Source organism: Hipposideros armiger, unplaced genomic scaffold, assembly GCF_001890085.2.
Source record: "Hipposideros armiger isolate ML-2016 unplaced genomic scaffold, ASM189008v1 scaffold_27, whole genome shotgun sequence".
In the NCBI taxonomy this organism is placed as follows: domain Eukaryota; kingdom Metazoa; phylum Chordata; class Mammalia; order Chiroptera; family Hipposideridae; genus Hipposideros; species Hipposideros armiger.
Genome location: NW_017731377.1, coordinates 4,006,040 through 4,013,388, shown reverse-complemented (window position 1 = coordinate 4,013,388; position 7,349 = coordinate 4,006,040).

The window sequence follows — 7,349 nt, the reverse complement described above, 5'->3', positions numbered from 1 at the left end:
TATGTGTGTGTGTGTGTGTGTGTGTGTGTGTATGATCTTATATACTGTTTCTTTTTAATTTTACTCAGATAAAAAATCTTTTGATACTCCTTGTGATTTCTTCTTTGATTCATGGGGTTATTTAGAAGTGTGTGGGTTGTTTCCAATATTGAGATGATCATCCACCTTTAATAGTTTACACATTTACTAGAAGAAAGAGTAGGCTTGTATGGAATGTTATTATTTTCTTTTTAGACCTGTCTATTAAAGAATGCTATATTCCTAATATGTATTCAAGTTATTCCATTCTTATTTGAAAACATGTTATTTTATAATCATTCACTATATGACAGTAGATACATTGTGCTTTCTGTATCACTTATATTAGGTTTCTATTATGAAACTTTGTTAAAATTTATTAATATAAATTAGCTATTGAAAAAAGACTTAAAATTTAAAAATGAAAGAAAATAAAGCTAATAAAATATATGTTAATGACAGATTTGAGGGTCTGTTTCTTAAAATATGATATCTGAAATTCTAGTACAATCAAGACAAGTTATGTTGCTTATTGAGTGTATCACTGCTGCATTTAGTGAACCATGAATCTGGGAAGGAGGTTTGAAGTGATACAACATGGTATCCCTTTGAGTTAGATGTGCCAAATATGTGGCTTATCAAACCATGAATTGTCTCATCAGGAAAGGAGGAAAAACCACCCCTATGCCTGATCTAGAATAACTAATATTCTGTGTTGTTAGGAGATGAGGAATAAAAAGAAAGCATGGATATAAAAAAAAGACTAGATTCTGTTTACTGTTTTGGTATAAGAAGATGTTCTGGTACACAGTACAATATAAATGAAAACATAATTTTATTTTTCTGTTATGCCTCCTTGAAGAACGATTTATACTTGCCTTCGGGAAAATCAACATTGCAGTCATCATCAGTTTATTGCACATGCCAACAAACAATTATTATACTTTGTGCAAATATCTGTAAGCACTTTTAAACTATTAGGAGAAATATATAAACATAAGTAAAATGAGGCTAAATATAGAAATAAACCAATATCAAATGTTTCAGCTGCATAAGACCAGAACACTTGATACGAAATATAAATTGCCCTGTTTTATAATTGCAATCATCTAAGGGCCTCAGACCAACTTAATTCTCCACATATTTTATGAAGAGAGCTAAGATCAAATGCACATATCAAGTGTACAAGTTCAAAACTTAAAGGTCAAAATTTACTCACCATAAGCCGTTACTAATTCTCCATTTTGGGCGTACCCATACCCAGTGTCTTTGGAAAACACTCAAAGAAGCTACTTAGCTAGCTTTTGTCACATGCATTAATTATTCTACTATCAACTTTATGGTTCATTTCTTTCCGTTTTCAGCATTCTGCAATAGAAATTAGATGTTTCTGCCTAACTGAGCTTCATTTCCAGGCATTTTCTTTATGGCACTTCCTGTTTAGAAACATTAGTTTTTTTTCCTATTTTAGTCAAGGCAAAGTAAACGTACTTTATATCAGATCTTAAAACACATCACAATCTAGCCTCTTACTGTACAGCTAATAATCTCTACTTCCCCTTAGTGCTTTAAGTCATTCCTCTCACCCAGAAGCTCTCATCCATCTAATCCCTATTGATAACCAATGAGCACTCACTCTTCAGAGACCCTTCTCTCAAAGTGAAGCACACACCTTTCCCACTCTGTGATGTTCTCTGCAGCTACATTGACTGTTGCTCCCTCATCATCTGTACATACTGCATTCAATAGTGAACCTGATCTTGTGCATGTATATTTACTTGTGTTTTTGTGTAATAATGTTCATAAATATTTATTCCAAATCTCTAAAGAGATATTTTATTGATTGTGGCATATAAGTCCCAACTAGGAAAATATTCCCATAGGTAAATCTCTCCAAATCCATATTTAAAAAATGAGAGGGGGGCAAGCATGTGAAATTGAGTTGTAGAATCATTCCATTTATAATACTAGGGCTTTGTGTTCCATAGACTCAGTGCTTTGCATATACAGTCATGTGTTGCTTAATGATGTGGGTAGGTTTTGAGAAATGTGTCCTTAGGTGATTTTGTCATGAGAACACCATAGAGTGCACTTGCGCAAACCTAGGTGGTCTAGCCTACTGCACGCCTAGGTTGTATGAAATAACCTATTGCTTCTATGCTACAGATCTCTATAGCATGTTACTATACTAAATACTATAGGCAGTTGTAACACAATGGTGAGTATTTGTGTATCTGAATATAGAATAGGTACAGTAAATCATGGTATAAAAGATTCAAAAAATGGTCCACCTGTAGAGGGCACTCACCATGAATGGAGCTTGCAGGGCTGGAAGTTGCTCTGGGAGAGAGACAGTGAGTGGTGAGTGAATGTGAAAACCTGGGACATGACTGTACATGACTGTAGACTTTATAAACACTACACTTAGGCTATAAATTTATACAAAATATTTTTCTTTCTTCAGTAATAAATTAACCTTAGCTTACTGTAAATCTTTTACTTTATAAACTTTTTAATATCTTATAAGTTATTGACTTTTGTAAAAACACTTAGCTTAAAACACAGATATCATACAGCTGTGCAAAAGTCTCTTCTTTCTTTATATCCTTATTCTGTAAGCTTTTATCAAGTACTATGTACTGTACATAACTATACGTGCTATACTTTCATATGACTGGAGGCACAGCCTGTTTGTTTACCCCAGTATCACCACAAGCACATGGGTAATGCGTTGTGCAATGATGTTTTGATGGCTACATCAGCTTGGTGGTAGGAATTTCTCAGCTCCATTACAATCTTGTGGAACCACAGTCACATACACAGTCCGTCTGAAACGTCGTTTTGTGATGCATGGTCTTGGTAGCAGCAGCAGAAGCAATGACAATAGAAAACACTTATTGGTGCTAAGCACCATACTCAGCATGACTCTCTCTACTCACAAGATCTCTGTTAATTGGATGAAAACATGGCTGCATACAGATCTTAGGTAATCAGCCCAGAAAATCTGGCTCCAGACTACATTTCTATCACACTATCAACTCTCCACAACAGATAGAATTGATTGAATTAATTACTTATTTCACTTCTGTATGAAGATTTTTGAACACATAAATGATATACTTTCTAAAATTCATTTTACCATGTCTGTAACATAATGCTTTACAAATTGTCATGCCAAATATGAAAACCTGATGTATCTTTCCATGTTGGGTAAAGCTATTTTTCCTTTCTTCACACACACCTCTCCCCCGACACACATAATGTTTAAGCTGCTTTCTCTTTAGATCAATAATAGTGAAAAACATTATGAATACTGGGGCTTCATATATGGTCATTGATTTAGCACATGCAGGAAAATTAATTGCACTGTTATGACACGGAGGACCCCCTTTCCCAAATTTTCTAAATAAATAGCTCAACAAGAAGTGCTTTCCTCACAATTCTGTTTCATTTGTGTTGTGTTCATTGTGTTGTGAATATCATTAAAAGACGGATTGCTAATCAACATTTCTTGAGTATGGCCTCTGTATTGAGCATAATGCTAAGCAGTATTTTACTTCAAGTGATAGTCTGTTATTTCAAAGCATCCTATTACTTTTATCTAAATATCTTAGCCTATTATTTTTATCTATTCAACCTCGGAATTGCACCTAGTTGGATAAAATACTCCACAGATTTTCATGCCCAATGTGATTCGACTTCTGCTTAGAGATATTTGGCATTAAGAAATCATAAAGCTTAACACTTTAGGAACATCTGCTTCTTAATTACTTAGCTGTGCACCAATTACTGTATAACTAGGCGAAAAGTACAAAGCAGCACTAAACACACACTGAGGCTGTTCTCTGATCCATCCGAAGGGAAAAGAAAATGGCCGCACTGAAGAGTCAGGCAGCCCATTATTTTTCAATAGATAGAGGACTATTTTGGGTGTCCGAAAGATACTTTTATATGCACAATTATTAAGAATTATTTTTGGACTTTTCCAACCATTTTGTACTATATTTATAGATCTTGCATGAAATGCAAGTATAGTTAGATTAACATGAGTTTCAACTGGCATGATTTAAAATGTAATATGTGTGGTTTTGTATAAATTTATTTAAAAGCATTTGATGATTTCTGGAACTGAATTAGTGAGATTTTGACTCTAATTGTTCACTGCTTGTAGATGACATCTCTTCCACTGTGGATTCTATTTCTTAATTAGATGGAAATTTATAATTGCAACAGTTTTGGATATCATTTCACTAAAGGAGGTCATTGCAGTAAATTAAAATGCATAAAAAACCACACATCTGAAAATATGACTACAATGTATTTTCTGCCTCAATTGAAGTCAAGCTCAAATGTCTAATGTCCTTTGACTCAACTGTAAAGAGATCAGCCCTCTACCATCCTCACAAAATTATAAGGCATCCCTTTTTTAAAAACCTATTCTTGCTTAGCTAAATATTTACATCTCAGGTGAATTAAATTGCACTGTTAAGTCCTTCCTTCCTTCCTTCCTTTCTTTTTCTTTCCTTCTTCTTTTCCTTCTTCTTTTCCTTCTTTCTTTCATTCTTTCTCTCTTTCTTCTTTCTTTCTCCCTTTCTTCATCTCTTTCTTTCTCTTTCTTTTTAACAGAGACTTTGTGTTTTGGGTGGTATTGCTGGTTTTGCTTCTTCCTATTTTTTTGTATAATACGCAGATTTTATTTTTATCTAAATAAAAAAAAGTTATTTAATAGGATGATTTATCAGGTTTCTTGTTCAAAATATTTTAGGTTGTTCTTGCCAGATTTTGGCAATGTGTTTTATGGTGAGTCCTGCTATATGTAACTAGGGATGTGAAGATAATTTTGTTTTCCTCTTACTTCCCTCATCACTCCTTCTGGATTAATAACACAAGAATAAGCACTTTTTTGTATTCTTCCCAAACATAATAATCATGATTCCCGGAATCTACAGAAGTTTAAAGAATAAACAAAATTAATATTAACCACCCCCCCATCTCATGTAGTCTTTTGCCATTAAAAATATCAAGGCAGCTTAGAACATCTCTAATGCCATTTAAAGTAAAAACAAAATAGAATGATTTTTTTCAAAGAAATTTGACACTAATAAGTGATATTTTAATATTATTGTCAATACTTTCTTTAGCTTTACAAAGAAAGCAATGTTTTATTACTTAAGATTAACAATTGGACAAACCATAAGGAGAAAGCCAATAAACTAAACAAATGAAATTGCCAAAAAGAAGTAGATTGTTCTATAGAAACTGGAAATTATATACTGTTTGAAATAACACATATTGTAATCTATACTCAAGTAGAAAAATTATTGAATGGCCTAATATTTGAAAACATGATAAAAATAAGGTGAAAGCCTTTCAATTTGTTAACTTTTAATACTTGGCAAAAAACATGTTAAGTCTGTAGAATGAAAAAATACAATTTATTGAAATAACCTGATATTCCATTTCAATAAACATTCCTATGACTTCATTGATTGTAAAAAGAATGGATCTTGCATGAAATGCAAGTATTTCTAGATTAACTAGAGCTATAGCTAGATTAAATGCAAGTATAGCTAGAGTCACATGAGCCTTTACATATGGTATTTAAGCATTAGAAACACCTTCAAGCTGTTGCTGCAAGTTCAGCAGAGTTTGAACGTTCTGAATGAGCCACTTGAATTCAGAGTGCCCCCAGATACAGCATTTGAAGCTCATCTCATTTTGTGTTTATACTCGTGCCCTTGGTGATCTCATTCTCATTCATGGCTTCATTTATCATCTTATAGGTTAATAACTTGCACCTTGCTCCAGGGTTCTTCCCCTGAATCCCAGCTTCCCATGTCCAACTGTAATAGACACCACCACTTCTACAACCCATAGATGTCTGTTACTAACATATCTCAACTGAGCTCTTTTTCCAAACTCTGGCACCTGAGCCCCAACACCAAAACATATACACACACACAGACACACTCATTCTGCCCCTTCCCATCTTCTCATTTTCAATTTATGGCGCCCCTTTCTGGATTATTTCAACAGTCTCCTAATTGGTCTTCTCTCTTTTATTCTCTTCCTTTCTCTATTTTCATAATAACAACATAATGGACCTGTTAAAATCTAAATCAACCTTATTACAACTCTTCTTGTTACCAAGGATGTCATCTCACTGAGAATAACCACGAAATAACCTAACCTTTACAAGTGTGTTAACAGGCCCTGCAAAACTTGGCTCCATATCCCTCACAGACCTCGATCCCAGTACTCTCATCTATGCTCAGTATATGGTTGCTCAAAACCACCTGACTTGCCCCTACCTGACGCTCTTGCCACCTTAAGATCTTTGGTTCTGAGAGCAACCTTCTCTACCCACACCATTTACAATGTAATACCCTCAGCTCTCTGTATTCCACTTCTCTGCTTAATTTTTCTTCATAGTATCATCAGCATCTGATGGATTATATCTTCCTAACTTAGTTGGCTCAGTTTCTGTCTTCGTCACTAGGCTGTTCTCTAATTTGTTGGTATAAAATGGTTCATAATTGTCTCTTATGATCCTATGTATTCCTGTAGTATCTGTTGTCTTCTCTTTTATTCTAATTTTACTGAGTTTCTTCTTTTTTTCTCTAGTCTAGCTAAAGGTTTGTCAATTTTATCATTGGGAATAAACAGCTTAGTTTTGTTGATCCTTTTTGTTGTTTTTCTGGTCTCTCATTTATTTCTCCTCTGATCTTTATTTTATCTTTCCTCCTGCAACCATTGGCTTAACTTATTCTTTTTTTAGTTCCTTGAGGTATAAATTTAGGTTCTTTATCTGAGGTTTATCTCTTTTCTTAACATATGCATTTATCACAAAGAACTTCCCTCTTGGAGTTTTGAATTCAGTAACTAAGTTAAAATTTTGTTTAACTTAGTTTAACAAAATTAAACTAAGATTGTTGTAAGCAATCTTAGTTGCTTACAACACCCCAAAGATTTGGGTATGCTGTGTTTCCATTTTCATTTTTTGAGATTTTTTCCCCCCTTATGATAGTTTTCATTGACCCATTGGTCTGAAATATGCTGTTTAGTTTCCACCTGTTTGTAAATTTGCTAGCTTTCCTCTTGTTGTTGATTTCTAGCTTCATACAATTGTGGTAAGAAAAGATAGTTAATATGATTTTAATCATCTTATATTTGCTAAGACTTTTTTGTGCCCTATCATATTATCTTTCTTGGAGAACGCCCCTTTGCACTTGAGAAGAATGTGTATTCTGCTCTTATTGGATAGATTGTTACATGTGTCTGTTAAGACCATTTGATGTAATGTAGGGTTCAATTCCAACATTTCCTGGATG